Genomic DNA, 19,214 nt, shown 5'->3' on the forward strand with positions numbered 1-19,214 from the left:
TTTTAGAAACTTTAGGGTGTTTTCTATCCAAAGCCAATAATTATATGCATATTCTAGTTACTGGGCAGGAGTAGTAACCAGATTAAATCAGGTACGTTTTTTATCCGGCCGTGTCAATACTGCCCCCTAGCCCTAACAGGATAAAGGAGAGTCTTGTCTTTAAAATGGTGTAAAATAGTCATATGTTTGAAAAATTGAAGTTTTCGGATTTTCGAGGAGTTTGTATTTCGCGCCACGCCTATCATTGGATATTGGTGCAGGTGTTCCGCTAGCGGAACGTCTAGATGTAAGAAGTTAAGTCTTTACTGAAGACTCATCTCTTCAGTGGGTCCTATGATTGAGTGTAGTCTGGCCCAGGAGTGTGAAGGTGAACGGAAAGGCTCTGGAGCAACGAACCGCCCTTGCTGTCTCTGCCTGGCCGGTTCCCCTCTCTCCACTGTGATTCTCTGAATCTAACCCTATTACAGGGGCTGAGTAACTGGCTTACTGGTGTTCTTCCATGCCGTCCCTAGAAGGGGTGCGTCACTTGAGTGGGTTGAGTCACTGACGTGGTCTTCCTGTCTGGGTTGGTGCCCCCCCTTGGGTTGTGCCGTGGTGGAGATCTTTGTGGGCTATACTCGGCCATGTCTCAGGATGGTAAGTTGGTGTTTGAAGATATCCCTCTAGTGGTGTGGGGGCTGTGCTTTGGCAAAGTGGGTGGGGTTATATACTGCCTGTTTGGCCCTGTCCAGGGGTATCATCGGATGGAGCCACAGTGTCTCCTGACCCCTCCTGTCTCAGCCTCCTGTATTTATGCTGCAGTAGTTTATGTGTCGGGGGGCTAGGGTCAGTCTGTTATATCTGGATTATTTCTCCTGTCTTATCCGGTGTCCTGTGTGAATTTAAGTATGCTCTCTCTAATTCTCTCTTTCTCTCTTTCTTTCTTTCTCTCTCTCAGAGGACCTGAGCCCTAGGACCATGCCTCAGGACTACCTGGCATGATGACTCCTTGCTGTCCCCAGTTCACCTGGCCGTGCTGCTGCTCCAGTTTCAACTGTTCTGCCTGCGGCTATAGAACCCTGACCTGTTTAACGGACGTGCTACCTGTCACAGACCTGCTGTTTTCAACTCTAGAGACAGCAGGAGCGGTAGAAATACTCTCAATGATCGGCTATGAAAAGCCAACTGACATTTACTCTTGAGGTGCTGACTTATTGCACCCTCGACAACTACTGTGATTAATATTATTTGACCATGCTGGTCATTTATGAACATTTGAACATCTTGGCCATGTGCTGTTATAATCTCCACCCGGCACAGCCAGAAGAGGACTGGCCACCCCTCATAGACTGGTTCCTCTCTAGGTTTCTTCCTAGGTTTTGGCCTTTCTAAGGAGTTTTTCCTAGCCACCGTGCTTCTACACCTGCATTACTTGCTGTTTGGGGTTTTAGGCTGGGTTTCTGTACAGCACTTTGAGATATCAGCTGATGTAAGAAGGGCTATATAAATACATTTGATTTGATTTTGTCCAGGTGGGAAAGGGCAGTGTGAAGTGCAATAGCGATTGCACCATCATCGTCACAACAGCACCCATCCTCATCCATCCAGACCCCTCTTGTCAATTTGTGGTGGAAGTGGATGCTTCGGATGTTGGAGTGGGGGCTATCCTGTCCCAGCGATCTGCCCAGGATCAGAAGCTTCATCCCTGTGCCTTCCTGTCCCATTGTCTCAATCCTGCTGAGAGGAACTACGATGTTGGCAACCGAGAACTCCTGGCTGTGAAGATAGCGTTGGAGTGGAGGCACTTGTTGGAAGGAGCAGAACAGCCATTCCTGGTCTGGACCGACCATAAAAACTTGTAATATCTCTGTTCAGCCAAGCTTCTCAACTCAAGGCAGGCCCGGTGGGCCGTCCTGTTTACCAGATTCAACTTGACCATTTCCTACCGTCTTGGGTCTAAAAATGTGACATCTGATGCTCTCTCCCGCCTATACAGTTCCTCTGCCACACCCTCGACTTCCGAAACCATTCTCCCTACCTCATGCCTTGCTGCCACTGTGGATGGGGGTATTGAGAACCTGGTTCGCGAGGCGCAATGCTCCCAACCGGGACCTGAAGGGGGCCCGGCTAACCAGCTGTTTGTTCCTAACCCAGTCCGGTCCCGGGTCCTGGAATGTGTTCATTCCTCCAGGCTGACCTGTCATCCAGGGTCCCGTCGTATACTAGCCTTCCTCCGACAATGTTTCTGGTGGCCCACAATGGTCCCTGACATCACTGCCTTCGTCACTGCATGCACTGTGTGTGCTCAAAACAAGACTCCACGGCAAGCTCCTGCTCGCCTCCTGCAGCCACTACCGGTTCCTCATCGTCCATAGTCTCATATCTCTGGACTTTGTCACCAGGCTGATGGCAACACTGTCATTCTAACGGTAGTTGACCGGTTCTCCAAGGCTGCCAATTTCATTTCTCTCCCCAAACTAAGGAGACGGCCAAGCTTATGGTGCAGCATGTCTTCCGGATCCATGGACTCCTGGTAGACATGGTCTCCGATCGGGGTTCTCGTCTCAGTTCTAGAAGGCATTCTGCACCCTTATTGGGCCGTCGGCCAGCCTGTCATCCGGAATCCATCCCCAAACTAACGGTCAGTCGGAGCGAGCCAACCAAGACCTGGAGACCACCTTAAGGTGCTTGGTCTCAACTAACCCCACTACCTGGAGCCGTCAACTGGTCTGGATGGAGTATGCCCGGAACACTCTTCCCAGTTCTACCACGGGACTCTCCCCTTTCGAGTGTTCCATGGGGTATCAGCTGCTACTCTTCCCTGAACAAGAGCAGGAGGTCAGCGTACCCTCGTCCGCCACTGTCGACGTACCTGGAGAAGAGCCAGGGTGGCTATACTCAAGACCAACACTAGGTATTGTCGACAAGCGGACCGTCGCCGGACCCCTGCTCCCCGCTACCGCATTGGGCAGAGGGTATGGCTTTCCACCCGGGATCTGCCCCTTCGGGTAGAGTCCCGCAAGCTGTCTCCCCGGTTCATTGGTCCTTTTCTCATCTCCAGAGTCCTGAGTTCCACTGCTGTCCGCCTTTTGTTACCCCATACCCTTCGTATTCACCCTACCTTCCATGTGTCTAGGATTAAGCCCATGTCTCACTGTCCTTTGTCTTCTGTCTCCAGGCCCATCCCTCCCCCCGGGTTATCGGTGTCCAGCCAGCATATACGTTGAGACGACTCCTGAAGGTTCGACCACGGGGCAGGGGTTTCCAGTACCTGGTTGACTGGGAGGGTTATGGCCTGGAGGAGAGGTGCTGGGTTCCTGCTAAAGACATCTTGGGCCCGGCCCTCATCGCCGTTTTCCACCGCCGACACCCCGGTCAGCCAGGTATGCGCCCAGGTAGGACACCAGGTGGCATCCCTGGGGGGGGGGGGGGGGTACTGTCACACCCTGATCAGTTTCACATGTCCTCATTATTGTCTCCACCCCCTCCAGGTGTTGCTTGTTTTCCCCAGTATATTTATCCCTGTTTACTGTCTTTCTGTGCCAGTTCGTCTTGTATGTTTCCGAGTCAACCAGCGTTTTTCCCGTTCTGCTTTTTAGTTCTCCGTTTTCTAGTCCTCCTGGTTTTGACCCTTGCCTGTTTCTGGACTTTGTACCCGCCTGCCTGACCATTCTGCCTGCCTTGACCACGAGCCCATCTGCCACTCTGTACCTCCTGGACTGATCTGGTTTGACCTTTTTGCCTGTCCATGACCATTCTCTTGCCTACCCCTTTGGATGAATAAACATTGTAAGACTCCAACTATCTGCAGTTGAGTCTCGCCTTGTGCCTTGATACCGTGTCTTTGTGAGACGCAGAGTAGGTGAACGGATGATCTCTGCATGTGTGGTTCCCACCGTGAAGCATGGAGGAGGAGGTGTAATGGTGGGGGGGCGCTTTGATGGTGACACTGTCAGTGATTTTATTTAGAATTCAAGGCACACTTAACCAGCATGTCTACCACATCATTCTTCAGCGATACGCCATCCCATCTGGTTTGGGCTTAGTTGGACTATCATTTGTTTTTCAACAGGACAATGACCCAAAACACATCTCCAGGCTGTGTAAGGGCTATTTGACCAAGAAGGAGAGTGATGGAGTGCTGCATCAGATGACCTGGCCTCCACAATCACCCGACCTCAACCCAACTGAGATGGGATGAGTTGTATCACAGAGTGAAGGAAAGGAAGCCAACAAATTATCAGCATATGTGGGAACTCCTTCAAGACTGTTGGAAAGCGTTCCTCATGAAGCTGTCATCAAGGCAAAGGGTCGGTACTTTGAAGAATCTCAAATATAAAATATGTTTAACACTTTTTTTGGTCACTATAAGATTCCATATGTGCTCTTTCATAGTTTTGATGTCTTCACTATTATTCTACAATGTAGAAAATAGTAAAAAAAATTAAGGAAACCTTTGAATGAGTAGGTGTGTCCCAAAATTTTGACTGGTACTGTATCTATTTGGATTTCTAAATGCTTTGGAAGTGGAGATGTCGCAAACATCAAATTGTAAACATTAGTGAAGATACCAGTTTGTTAGTAAAGAGTGGAGCATGTGCCCAACATGAGCCAAGTTATTTAGCTAGCTAGATAGCTAGTTAGCAACTGCCCCTACCCTATTTTGCTTGCTAGTGTAACACTGTTGTGTCAATACCAGATCTCCAAAAATGACAAGGTATCTCCAGTTGTGTTTACATTTTATAGAATTTGAAACAATCCACTTTCCAAGAATATTGGCACACTATATTACCTCAGGAATGTCATTGGCACAGTATGTAACATACTGTAGCAATAACATAGATTGCGTATGTGGTTCTATATATCTATGCTCATTGTAAAATGCAGCCCAGAATAACTTTATCTGAACAAAAATCTAAACGCAACAATATCAACGTTTTTACTGAGTTACAGTTCATATAAGGAAATCAGCCAATGAAATAAATAAGGCCCTAATCTATGGATTTCACATGACTGAGAATACAGATATGAATCTGTTGTTCACATACCTTTATAAAAAAGGTAGGGGAGTGGATCAGAAAACCAGTCAGTATCTGGTGTGACCACCATATGCCTCATGCAGTGCAACATATCTCCTTCGCATAGAGTTGATCAGCTGAAATATGAATTGATGGCGGTGGATGAATGGCACAACAATGCACCTCAGGATCTCGTAACGTTATCTCTGTGCATTCAAATTGCCATTGATAAAATGCAATTGTGTTCGTTGTTCGTAACTTATGCCTGCCCATACCATAACCCCACCGCCACCATGGGGCACTCCATTCACAATGTTGACATTAGCAAGCCGCTCGCCCACATGACACCAAACACTTAGTATACGGTTGTGAGGCCAGTTAGACGTATTGACAAATTATCTGAAACAATGTTGGAGGAGGCTTATGGTAGAAAAATGAACATTCAGTTCTCTGGCAACAGCTCTAGTGGACAATCCTGCAGTCAGCATGCCAATTGCACGCTACCTCAACTTAAGACATCTGTGGCATTGTGTTGTGTGACAAAACTGCACATTTTAGTGACCTTTTATTGTCCCCAGCACAAGGTGCACCTGTGTACTGATCATGCTGTTCAATCAGCTTCTTGATATGCCACACCTGTCAGGTGGATGGATTATCTTGGCAAAGGAGAAAATGCTCACTAACAGGGATATAAACAAATTTGTACACAAAAAAAATGAAATAAGTTTTTTGTGCATATGGAAAATTTCTGGGACCAACACTTTACATGTTGCGTTTTATATGTTTCTTCAGTGTAGTTAAACTATACTTTAACCATATGAGGTTTCAAATTATCTGTGAAGCGTTTGAAGTTGTTTCATATATGCTTCAGAACTCCAAAAAGATAGTCGCAGACAGACACAATCACAGCCCTCATATTCATCTCTTTATACAGTACTCCTCTTTTTATGTGGAGTGATTTAGCAAAGTCTGAGGATGAAATAGACTAATTTCCCTTTCATTAGAGCATTTCTAAATTTTGGGAGGGTTTTGAAGAGCCTTCTTGGTTAAATCAGTAATCATTCTCCAATCTGCCTCGAGGAGAAAGAGAAATCTAATTTGATAAGGAGGTAATGAAGCCTCACAGCCATTATCCTAGATAACCTATTTGTGGGACTGGTTGAGCAGTGATGGAAATTCTATTTAACGAAACTGGCTGATTTATCTATTTTGATCAGTGGCGAAAACCCTGAAATGATGGTCCTTTTTTTGCCCTTGCCAATTTACTTTGAACTCTCCAAGTTGCCAGGGATCATTACATTGAGGAGCTTCATACACTTGCCTGTTATTTAATGATTGAAAGACAGAGAAAGTCTAATCTTGTGGTGATAACCTGTGCACATGCTATGCACACAAGTGCAGGAAACATTGGGAGCAAAGGCCACTTCTGGGCAGTTGTCCTCTAGCAACAGTCTACTCACTGGACAGCTTTTCAGAGTATGCTCTAGACTTTTGGTAATGAGATCAAATTATATCCAATTCTATATGCCTGACATTGACCAAGTATAATATACAAAATATTATAATACGTATTCATTCCAACAGAGACCTCCATAAGCACTGAAAATCACTTTTTAAGTCTATTAGCCTTCTGCACTCTTAACTGGACCTACATCGCTTAACGTGCTCGGCAGCTTGCGCCCTCAATATGTGTTAAAAAAATACATGCCTATGCAATCTGGCTATATGGTAACACAATAATCAGGTTGAAACGGTAACAAATCTATATCACAACCATCTTAATCTTTTTTGATATATGAGATGACATTTTTAACTATATCACAATGCAGAACATCCACAACAATTCAACAACACACAAAGCACTAATACAACCAGAAACAAAGAGTATGGGCTTTGTCAAAACATGCAGTAGGCCTCTGGAAGAACATTGTTACCATTATTGCTAATAATACTGCTCCATTTTCCCTTGTTAAATGAATAGGACTGGTTATTAAAAGTGACAAGATTAATTAAATGGACATAAATTAAAACATTAGGAATCCATCAAATAAAAGCCATAGTGTATAATTAACTAGAGGACTTGGATTGCATTCCGTTTCACTGCACTCTGTTGACAAGGAGACAGTAGGTGAGCAGACAGTAGCTCCTACATTTCTGTTAGACAGCTTATGGTTCTAGAATGCCTCGAGCAGTACCTATAGCTCCTCACTCTGTTTTGAATTAATGTACCCAAGTAACAAATATTTGTCACGTCCTGACCATGGTAAGCTGTTATTTTCTATGGTAGAGTAGGTCAGGGCGTGACAGGGGGGTTTATTCTATGTGTTCTATTTCTATGTTGGTTTGTTTGGGATGATCACCAATTAGAGGCAGCTGGTCCTCGTTGTCTCTAATTGGAGATCATACTTAAGTAGGGGTTTTTCTACCTGGGTTTTGTGGGTGATTATTTTTGAGTAGTGTTTGTTTCTCCTCTGCGTCACAGTTTGTTGTTTTGTCTATTCAGTTATTTTATGTATTGCATAGTTTCACAGAGTAAATAAAATGTGGAACGACACACACGTTGCACCTTGGTCCTCTCCTTTTGACAGCTGTGACAATATTACACAAAAGGTTCTAGAAAGCAAATTGAAATCCTTTTGTGCTTTTGTTAGGTTTATTGTATCTGACACCCAATGCCACGATACTAAAAATCATGTGATAACACTAGGAAGAAAATAAACAAATACTTGTAGCAAGTCTGTTCTTTGAAAATGAAAAGCACTGGACATAAAAATGTGTTCGGTATATAATTAATTGAGTATACATAAAGTACTAAGCCGCTCGATATATGAGCAGAATGTTTGGATAATAAAAGCAACATTTTTCAGCATGTGCTGTCTTGTTAATATTTATTTTCTGCAGCATCCTAGACCTCAACAAACCCAGACTGCATCCTGCTGCTCGTAAATCAATTATGTGCACAGCTAAATGATGAAAAGAACAACTCCTGAACATGGCCCAACTCCACAGGTCTTTGGCCAGTACAGACTAGAGGTACAGTGGTATAGAGTGCAATGCCACTGCCATCTCTATCGTGCATGGTGTGCTGTCCTGAACTCTCCCACCGCCACATTCACTCAGCATCTGTTTTTAATGAACTGCTTTGCTGGAGTATCTCCCCCATCTGCTCCTCCCCGCTCTCCTCTCCTGTGGTCTGCCGTGCCACACCAGAGGTATCCCACTGGGCAAAACCTAGTTGAACAACATTGTTTCCACATCATTTAAAAATATAATAATTCAATGTGATGATGTTGAATCAACGTGGAAAACTGATTAGATTTGAAAAAAGTAATCAACGTGAGGGAATATCTTATTTTCACCGTACTTTTAACCTAAATCTATTGACATGGTGAAATGTTTTGTTGAATTCATGTTAGTTGACAACTCAACCAAATGTAAACCAAAACTAGACGTTGAAATTACTTCTGTGCCCATTGGGCTGCTCAAACCCATTCAGTCAACATTACTTCTATCAGGGAGCAGCTAGCCAGGCGCACGCTCTGTGCAAAGAGAGAAATATTGACAAAGTGTCTGGCAGCCATTTTATTATCTTGCCAGTTGGCATTGAACAGCATTGTGCCTGCCTGGTGGTGGCTTGAGAGAAGCTCTGCGTGGTGCCCATGTTTGTAGAGCTAACAAATCTGGAAGCACTGTTGGTAAAAGAAGTGGTGAATGTCTGCTATGTCCATCACATTAGTGTGGCTGCCTCTGATAGCATGCAGGGCTAGAGTGAGCCAGTGAGCGGGACAAGATCACTGATTTCACTCTGTCCCGCTAGCAAAGCTAGGGGCTCCCTCCTGCACAACCACTGCTAAGGCCCACATTCATAAGGCCAAAATGGAAAGACCAAATCATGTTTTTCAATTTGTTTGTTAATCACACAAAAAATACCAACATACATTTTGCACCAGATAACCCAATGACAGATATTATTTTATACTGTAAGTACTGTCAATCTCCATGACCTGATTTAAAAATAATTATGGAACTAAGTGCTTTGTATGAGGTAAATGCATTAAACAATACTGTCACAGCTCAGACAGACTGAAGAGTTCAGCTTGGGTTCAGACCACAAATCTCCCACCATAAGGATACACTTCACTGATAGCACCAGGACCATGACAATAGCAATAGGCATAATCCAGAAAGATGCTTTACATTTTAGCCACATCATCTCTCTAACCATAGCTAATAGTGGAATGTCTGCAAATACTCACTAATGCAATAAAAGAGAATTCTTGGAAATCTGTTTAAGTAGACATTATCATGTTTTCAAATGATCATGTTCAAATCAAAGTTTATTGGACGCGTACACAGTTTAGGAGATGTTATAGCGAGTGCAGCGAAATGCTTATATTATTAGCTCCTAACAATGCATTAAAATGTCAAATAATCAACAACAAAACAGTTCTGTGTATGTTTAATACAAACAGAAATAAAAGCAACCAGGTAACTGCTGGAATGTGACAATGTAATCTAAAGGCTCTCTTTTGAAGGTATATTTTATATTTTTTCACAGTAAAAGTGCTTTGTCACATTTACGTTGAACTGTTAAATGCGTCTGAGTGTCTGTGCGTACAAGGCGGAGTGACAATGTGTACGGTAAATATGTGTTTGAAGATGGTAGACACCATTGAAAAGAAAAGTAGATCATCCTATTCACTGTCACCTAATTGTTATTCATCCTAGCTGGCAGTCAGTATGACAAAGCAATTGGAGAGAGAACAAATATCAGTCTTTTTCTGTGGATGGCTGTGACAGAGTTATTTAGTACTGACAACTTCAAAAGAGATCAAAGTGTATTCATTTTGGAGAGGCAACTCCCCAGTTGCAGCACTTGATAATTGAACTGAGAACAGAGTCACAAATGTAGATTGAGCACTCATAAGTGATAAGGATAGATGGGGCTAGTGTACAATATTGTAATAATGTTTTGTTTATTCATTTGTGTTTTAATATAGAAACGTATTGTTGTCGCAGTATTGTGATTGTTTCATGAATGAGACAAAGAATTAAGAGATGAATGGACTGCAATGATTGGAGGAATTGATGCATACGACACCGTTGGGACTTAACAGGTGTGCTACAACTGTCTACGCCATCTGCTAAGTAAAATCCAACATCGTTTGTATTGGTGATGCTTTTCACAACGACTTTGACTGAGTTCTAAGTTTTGAAATTGCCATAAACACTTACTATTATCATAACAAACAGGCTAAATGAAGAATCACCAGAATCCCTCATCTCCATTTCAGATGACATAAGATGATTTTCACACAGTGCCTTCAGAAAGTATTCACACCCCTTGACTTTTTCCAAATGTTGTTGTGTTACAGCTTGAATTTCAAATGGTTTACATTTAGATTTTTTTATCACTGGCCTACAGACATTACCTCATTGTGTCAAATAAGAATTATTTTTAGAAATGTTTACAAATTAACAATGAAAATTGTGCTTAACAAGTTTTTATTTACTTATTTTTATTTCACCTTTATTTAACCTGGTAGGCCAGTTGAGAACAAGTTCTCAATTACAACTGCGACCTGGCCAAGATAAAGCAAAGCAGTGCGACAAAAACAACAACACAGAGTTACACATAAACAAACGTACAGTCAATAACACAACAGAAAAATCAATGTACAGTGTGTGCAAATGTAGAAGAGTAGGGAGGTAAGGCAATAAATAGGCCATAGAGGCAAAATAATTACAATCGAGCATCAACACTGGAGTGATAGATGTGCAGATGATGATGTGCAAGTAGACATACAGGGGTGCAAAAGAGCAAGAAGATAAAAAACTATATGGGATGAGGTAGTTGGGTGGGCTATTTACAGATGGGCTGTGTACAGGTACACTGATCGGTAAGCTGCTCTGACAGCTGAGGCTTAAAGTTAGAGAGGGAGATATAAGTCTCCAGCTTCAGTGATTTCTGCCATTCGTTCCAGTCAATGGCAGCAGAGAACTGGAAGGAAAGGCGGCCAAAGTAAGTGTTGGTGACCAGTGAGCTGAGATAAGGCGGGGCTTTACCTAGCAAAAAACTTATGGATGACCTGGAGACAGTGGGTTTGGCGACGAATATGTAGCGAGGGCTAGCCAACAAGAGCATACAGGTCGCGGTGGTGGGTAGTATATGGGGCTTTGGTGACAAAACGGATGGCACTATGATAGACTACATCCCGTTTGCTGAGTAGAGTGTTGGAGGCTATTTTGTAAATGACATCGCCAAAGTCAAGGATTGGTAGGATAGTCAGTTTTACGAGGGTATGTTTGGCAACATGAGTGAAGGAGGCTTTGTTGTGAAACCGGAAGCCGATTCTGGATTTCATTTTGGATTGGAGATGCTTAATGTGAGTCTGGAAGGAGAGTTTACAGTCTAACCAGACACATAGAATTCGTGTACAATTACAAATACCTAAGTCAGAACCGTCCAGAGTAGTGATGCTAGTCGGGCGGGCGGGTGGAAAATTATATTTACATGCGATGCAACAAGACAAAACACGTCCGACTGCTACGCCATCTTGGAACTTGGATCAAGTCACATAACAAGTCACGTAATAAGTTGCATGGACTCACACTGTGTGCAATAATAGTATTTAACATTTTTGAATGACTACTTCATCTCTGTACCCCACACATGCAATTATCTGTAAGGTCCCTTAGTTGAGCACCGAATTTCAAAGCCAAATTCAACCCCAAAGACCAGCAAGGTTTTCCAATGCCTAGCAAAGAAGGGCACCTATTGATAGATGGGTAAAAATAAAAACAGACATTGAATATCCCTTTGAGCATGGTGAAGTTATTAATTACACTTTGGATGTTGCATCAATACACCCAGTCTCTACAAATATACAGGTGTTCTTCCTAACTCAGTTGACGGAGAGGAAGGAAAACGCTCAGGGATTTCAACATGAGGTAAATGGTGACTTTAAAACAGTTGCAGAATTGAATGGCTGTGATAGGAGGAAACTGAGGATGGATCAACAACATTGTAGTTTCTCCACAATACTAACCTAATTGATAGACTGACAAGAAGGAAGGAAGCTTAAAAACATTCCAAAACATGCATCCTGTTTGCAACAAGGTACTAAAGTAATACTGCTAAAAAAAATTGGCAAAGCAATAAACTTTTTGTACGGAATCCAAAGTGTTATGTTTGGGGAAAGTCCAAAACAACACATTACTGAGTAACACTCTCCATCATTTTCAAACAAAGTGGTGGCTGCATCTGGTTAAGCTTGTAATCATTAAGGAATTGGGGAGTTTTTCTGAATAAAAAATCTACGGAATGGAGCTAAGCACAGGTAAAATCCTAGAGGAAAACCTGTTTCAGTCTGCTTTCCACCTGACACTTGGAGATGAACTCACCTTTCAGTAGGACAATAACCTAAAACACAAGGCCAAATATACATTGGAGTTGCTTACCAAGAAGACAGCGGCCAAGTTACAGTTTTGACCTAAGTCTACTTGAAAATCTATGGCAAGACCTGAAAATGGTTGTCTAGCAATGATCAACAACCAGTTTGACAAAGCTTAAAGAATTTAGAAAATAATAATGGGCAAATGTTGCACAATCCAGGTGTGGAAAGCTATTAGAGACTTACCCAGAAAGACTCACAGCTGTAATTACTGCCAAAGGTGCTTCTACAAAGTAGATACATTTGCAAAAATGTCTAAAAACATGTTTTCTCTTTGTCATTATGGGGTATTGTGTGTAGATGGGTGAGAAAAAAATACACTGCTCAAAAAAATAAAGGGAACACTTAAACAACACAATGTAACTCCAAGTCAATAAATAAATTTCACATGCTGTTGTGCAAATAGAATAGACAACAGGTGGAAATTATAGGCAATTAGCAAGACACCCCCAATAAAGGAGTGGTTCTGCAGGTGGTGACCACAGACCACTTCTCAGTTCCTATGCTTCCTGGCTGATGTTTTGGTCACTTTTGAATGCTGGCGGTGCTTTCACTATAGTGGTAGCATGAGACGGAGTCTACAACCCACACAAGTGGCTCAGGTAGTGCAGCTCATCCAGGATGGCACATCAATGCGAGCTGTGGCAAGAAGGTTTGCTGTGTCTGTCAGCGTAGTGTCCAGAGCATGGAGGCGCTACCAGGAGACAGGCCAGTACATCAGGAGATGTGGAGGAGGCCGTAGGAGGGCAACAACCCAGCAGCAGGACCGCTACCTCCGCCTTTGTGCAAGGAGGAGCACTGCCAGAGCCCTGCAAAATGACGTCCAGCAGGCCACAAATGTGCATGTGTCTGCTCAAACGGTCAGAAACAGACTCCATCAGGGTGGTATGAGGGCCTGACGTCCACAGGTGGGGGTTGTGCTTACAGCCCAACACCGTGCAGGACGTTTGGCATTTGCCAGCGAACACCAAGATTGGCAAATTCGCCACTGGCGCCCTGTGCTCTTCACAGATGAAAGCAGGTTCACACTGAGCACGTGACAGACGTGACAGAGTCTGGAGACGCCGTGGAGAACGTTCTGCTGCCTGCAACATCCTCCAGCATGACCAGTTTGGCGGTGGGTCAGTCATGGTGTGGGGTGGCATTTCTTTGGGGGGGTGCACAGCCCTCCATGTGCTCGCCAGAGGTAGCCTGACTGCCATTAGGTACCGAGATGAGATCCTCAGACCCCTTGTGAGACCATATGCTGGTGCGGTTGGCCCTGGGTTCCTCCTAATGCAAGACAATGCTAGACCTCATGTGGCTGGAGTGTGTCAGCAGTTCCTGCAAGAGGAAGGCATTGATGCTATGGACTGGCCCGCCCGTTCCCCAGACCTGAATCCAATTGAGCACATCTGGGACATCATGTCTCGCTCCATCCACCAACGGCACGTTGCACCACAGACTGTCCAGGAGTTGGCGGATGCTTTAGTCCAGGTCTGGGAGGAGATCCCTCAGGAGACCAGCCGCCACCTCATCAGGAGCATGCCCAGGCATTGTAGGGAGGTCATACAGGCACGTGGAGGCCACACACACTACTGAGCCTCATTTTGACTTGTTTTAAGGACATTGCATCAAAGTTGGATCAGCCTGTAGTGTGGTTTTCCACTTTAATTTTGAGTGTGACTCCAAATCCAGACCTCCATGGGTTGATAAATTGGATTTCCATTGATTCTTTTTGTGTGATTTTGTTGTCAGCACATTCAACTATGTAAAGAAAAAAGTATTTAATAAGATTATTTATTTCATTCAGTTCTAGGATGTGTTGTTTAAGTGTTCCCTTTATTTTTTTGAGCAGTATATTTAATCAATTTTGAATTCAGGCTGTAATGCAACAAAATGTGGAATAAGTAAGTATGAACCATTTCTGAAGGAACAATATGTTCAAGTTTTGAAACTAGCATACTTACTGTTATCATAACAGTAAATAACCACTATAGAATTAAACTATGCCCTTTGTATTCCCAGAAACTGAATATAGATCAAAAGCCTGAACATGAAAACACAGAATATTCTGTTGCTGGGGTAGACTGGCTGTTTATGAAATGCGTCTGAACCTCTTGACTAGACGGGCAACATTTCCGCATGCCACTTCAAAGGCCATCTCTTTTTGGGTAACTGAAAAGGATGACTCCGATTGAAACCAAATTACAGCAGGGCCCGACTTTTGTCTCGGCATCTGGAGGAGGAGGGACTGTGATCATTCGGATAAACACATTCGGAGGAAGAGAGAAATAAAAAAGAGAGAAAGAAACAACTCACAAAGAAGCTGTTAACGTTACTCAAGCTTTCCTCTGAGAAGATGTAAGCAAGACCACTACTCGTTTAATTTCAAGTGAAGGAGAGCCAGGTGTATGGATCATTGAATTCCCACATCTTGTCATGCTTGATTTCAAATAACGTCAGCAGGTGACTCAATAACAGACAAAATATATATATGCTGTTTTCCGACTGTCAGTGGAGTGAGGGGGAAATACGAATGGGGGCTAAATAAAGAGGGGGGCTGTCAAGACCCCAAGTACTCCTCCTATGGACCACTTACAAGTTACAGACCCCAGTCGTCGTGGGATAAGGAAAACAACTTGTTGGATTTAGGAAAGCGTCATTACTTGGCACCAGATAGATTACTTGTTTCCAATAGAGAGACCATTTTGGTCTTATGAGTTTGTGTGTGGTGATAGCAAACACTATAGGTTTAAGTTCTGCAAATGAAGATTATCTCTATTGAATTGAATTGAATTAATGAAGTTGTGAGATACTGAAACAATACCATTTACTGAACATCTACACTAGCATTACACTACACTACTCTCTACACTATAGTTTTTAGACACCAGGGTAATTTTGGACATGTCGTTTGCTTTCAAGTAATACTGTGTCCCTAATCATCCACTCTTTGTATGCTATATGATACTAAACATCTAACTTCACTATCTAGCAAAAAAAATGTTGTACTGTTTTCAGAAAGTTCCTGCCATACTCATCACCTCATTCAGTTTCACCAACTTAGTGGGGAAAGGGGGGAGTAAGATTTACATTACAATTATTTGGCATCAATGTCTCTTGGAAGTCAAATAAGTTCATTGGTGGTTTTCATGGATCTGACCTTGAAAAACACATTTCAATGACTCAAGCAAGGTGTGCAGTACTGATGAACATCACCCCAAGAGGTCGGATGCAGCCAGCTAAGTGGAGAGGACAGCTGTGCAATCATCTTCTGGACATGGCAACATTCCTTTGATATTTCAGAAAGTTTACATCCGTTTCCATGAAAGCAAACTTCAGGTCTTTCCCGCTTGGCTAGCTGGGGAAAAGCCATCTACACTAAGCCTTATGATAGATGAAAGGAAGGATATCTTTTTTAGCTTGTTAGTTAGAGTTGGGTTGTGCACAACTTCTCCTGTCAACTTTTTGTGAAGTTTTTGGAGAGCAAAATATATTTTGTTTATTTTATTTTTTTCACCTTTATTTAACCAGGTAGGCCAGTTGAGAACAAGTTCTCATTTACAACTGCGACCTGGCCAAGATAAAGCAAAGCAGTGCAACAAAAACAACAACACAGAGTTACACATGGGACAAACAAACGTACAGTCAGTAACACAACAGAAAAATCTACATACAGTATTTGCAAATGTAATAAGATTAGGGAGGTAAGGCAATAAATAGGCCATAGTGGCGAAATAATTACAATTTAGCATTAACACTGGAGTGATAGATGTGCAGATGATGATGTGCAAGTAGAGATACTGGGGTGCAAAAGAGCAAAAATAAATAACAATATGGGGATGAGGTAGTTGGGTGGGTGGGCTATTTACAGATGGGCTGTGTACAGGTGCTGATGCTTATTAGGGATAACTAAGAAGAGCTGCGCATCAAAATCTTGAAACGGCCTGTATGGTGCCTACAGTATACACAGTGTACAAAACATTGGGAACACCTGCTCTTTCCATGACATAGACTGACCAGGTGAAAGCTACGATCCCTTATTGATGTCACTTGTTAAATCCACTTTAATCAGTGTAGATGAAGGGGAGGAGACAGGTTAAAGAAGGATTTTTAAGCCTTGAGACAACTGAGACATGGATTGGTGAGTGGGTAGGAAAAAATATTTAGCTGCCTTCGAACGGGGTATGCTAGTAGGAGCCAGGCGCACCGGTTTGAGTGTGTCAAGAACTGCAACGCTGCTGGGTTTTTTCACGCTCAACAGTTTCCTGTGTGTATCAAGAATGGTCCAGCACTCAAAGGACATCCAGCCAACTTGACACAACTGTGGGAAGCATTGAAGTCAACATGGGCCAGCATCCCTGTGGAACGTGACACCTTGTAGAGTCCATGTGCCAACGAATTGAGGCTGTTCTTCGAGCAAAAGAGGGAGCAACTCAATATTACGAAGGTGTTCCTAATGTTTTGTACACTCAGTGTATAACGCTACATCATGAAACGCTCCCATTCCAGTCAATCTTCAGTTAACCCATATATTTTAGGATACTAGAGGGGAAATACTCCAACATGACATTGGAATCACATATCAAGGTTTGCTTGAGATTTTGAGGACTTCAGGAAATGATTCATTCTGAAATGAAATGCATTCTGATGGAAGTGAAAGACTTCAAAATAATACGTCTCATTTTGCGGTCGCATTGTGTGACTATGCCATGTGGGACAGTTTGGCTCTCGGAGAGCTATGTCAATGCACCACCCTGAGTAACACACTCTTTCACAAGACTGACTGACTGGTTGTATGCTTGTCGGCTTGTATGCCTGCCTTTGGAGTTTTTACTATTGTTTTGGGGAGAAGCGGTAGCCTGATTCCCTGGTTTTGTCAGGTATAAAAAGGGACTGAGAACATCTTTGTCTCTTCATTCTGACACAAATGAACAGCTGGCATCAATTTTGATTATTTTAAGTCCTCGTTTATTTAGTTCTACCTGGATACGCATTATGGGATTTGAATGTTTGAAGTCTTCGGTTTGTTTATAAGCCGCAACCAAAATAATGCATAACTTACGTCTCTGAAATAACAAGTTAGACAGACAGTGTTTGGAAGCTGTTAACAACAGGATGTCTTCATGATGTCTTGATACTACTGAATTGGTATTATTTATCCTAAAAATAGTAAACTCGTTAGATAGGTAACAACACTAAGGCCCAAGAGAACCAAGTGTGACAGGAGTTGGTGCTGGTATTGCATCATCAAAACACTGCCAATGTCACTGTCAGTCAGAGAAGCAGAAGGCTTTAACTTCCTCTACAAAATCCCAAAACTTGACAATGTCTTTTTCCCCTAAGACAGCTCTTCTATGTCCCCCCTAGCTACTGCACTTTTTGACACTAATAAACGTTGGGCCATTTCGTGACATCTCCTTGTTCCTAATCCAAATTGACAACAAGGCGTATTTTCCCTGTCAGAGAAGCGCAGAAGGGAAATTGAAGCAAGGATTCCCAAGAGCAAAACAAAAATATCAAATCAGTGGGAAGGCTCTTTGGACTTCTGAGTTCCCTGGCATAGTTTGGTTTAAGTATCTGCGATTTCCCAGCCATCAATCATCTGTTTTTTTTTTCACTCAAAGCACCTGGCACCTCAAATGTATCACATCAGCAAATTAAAGTAACTGTGATTGAACCCTTTTACTTTAAATTTACTTAATATCCCACCTCGCCTTTTCATGCTATGTTGAAATCACATAGCTTATTTTGAAATAGCTGAGGACATTCACCTAAAGTAGTGTGCTGGTTGAGGAGCATCTAGTCTAAAAAGTAGTGAGCCAACAAGTAGCAACACTCTCACCTTACTCTCCCCATAAATACCATGTCTGCCAGAGGGGCTGTGCCCTCCGAAGCAGACTTCTTCCTTTTTCATGTTGTCTATAAAAAAAGGGGGGGGTCTATTTTAGGTAAGGATTCGGCAGTCGGCACCTTGCCTTTGAATGCGTGTTGCTGTGCACTGTTCCAGAGCTAGGCCTTGCATCTGCACTGCTGCTGCTGAATCATTACTGAGCACAGGCCTCTGAGCTTTCTGTCTGCAGGATGAAATTATGTAGAATCACCTTCTCTTGCCTTGTCAGTAGCTGTTATCACTGTAGGATTGGAAGGGTTGCCTCTCGCACAGGTTGCCAGGTTTGAAGAGTTTGGACGGGTGAAAGATTGTCAATGCCCTGCATGCATATTCATTGGGGGATTGGATCATCCTCACAGAATATCATATGCAAAAGAAGACTGTCGTATCAAATTGAATACTAGTACCATCAAAACTGTGTTGGCTCTCAAAACTGCTGCACAGATTGTTTTCCACATATACGCTACAGATTAAAGAGAGTGATCTCTAAGTGAGCAAGACTGCGCATTATAATTTAAATGTAATATTATTATTTTTATTAAGACTGCACAATATGACCTCCCATACAGTTAGAAGTAGAAGCTCATTGAAATCCACTGTTCTATTACTGTTCTGCATATCTTCATATCACTGTTTGTACCAAACAAATCCCCCTGAATAATATCCAGATCTACCTAGTCAATCACTGTCCCTGGGTTGTCTTGGCACAGCCAGTCATTTGATCATCCTTGCCCTATGAGTTATCACCTTCCATCATTTTCAGCTGATTGCTATCAATGTACTGTTGTACCCTGATCAGCTGCCAGCTATATAAGTCATTATTGTACAGAGTGAATTGTTACTCCTATGCTTTTCCTGACAGTATGGAATGACTACAAGGATGGGATG

Source organism: Salmo salar, chromosome 04, assembly GCF_965601325.2.
Source record: "Salmo salar chromosome 04, fSalSal1, whole genome shotgun sequence".
In the NCBI taxonomy this organism is placed as follows: Eukaryota; Metazoa; Chordata; class Actinopteri; order Salmoniformes; family Salmonidae; genus Salmo; species Salmo salar.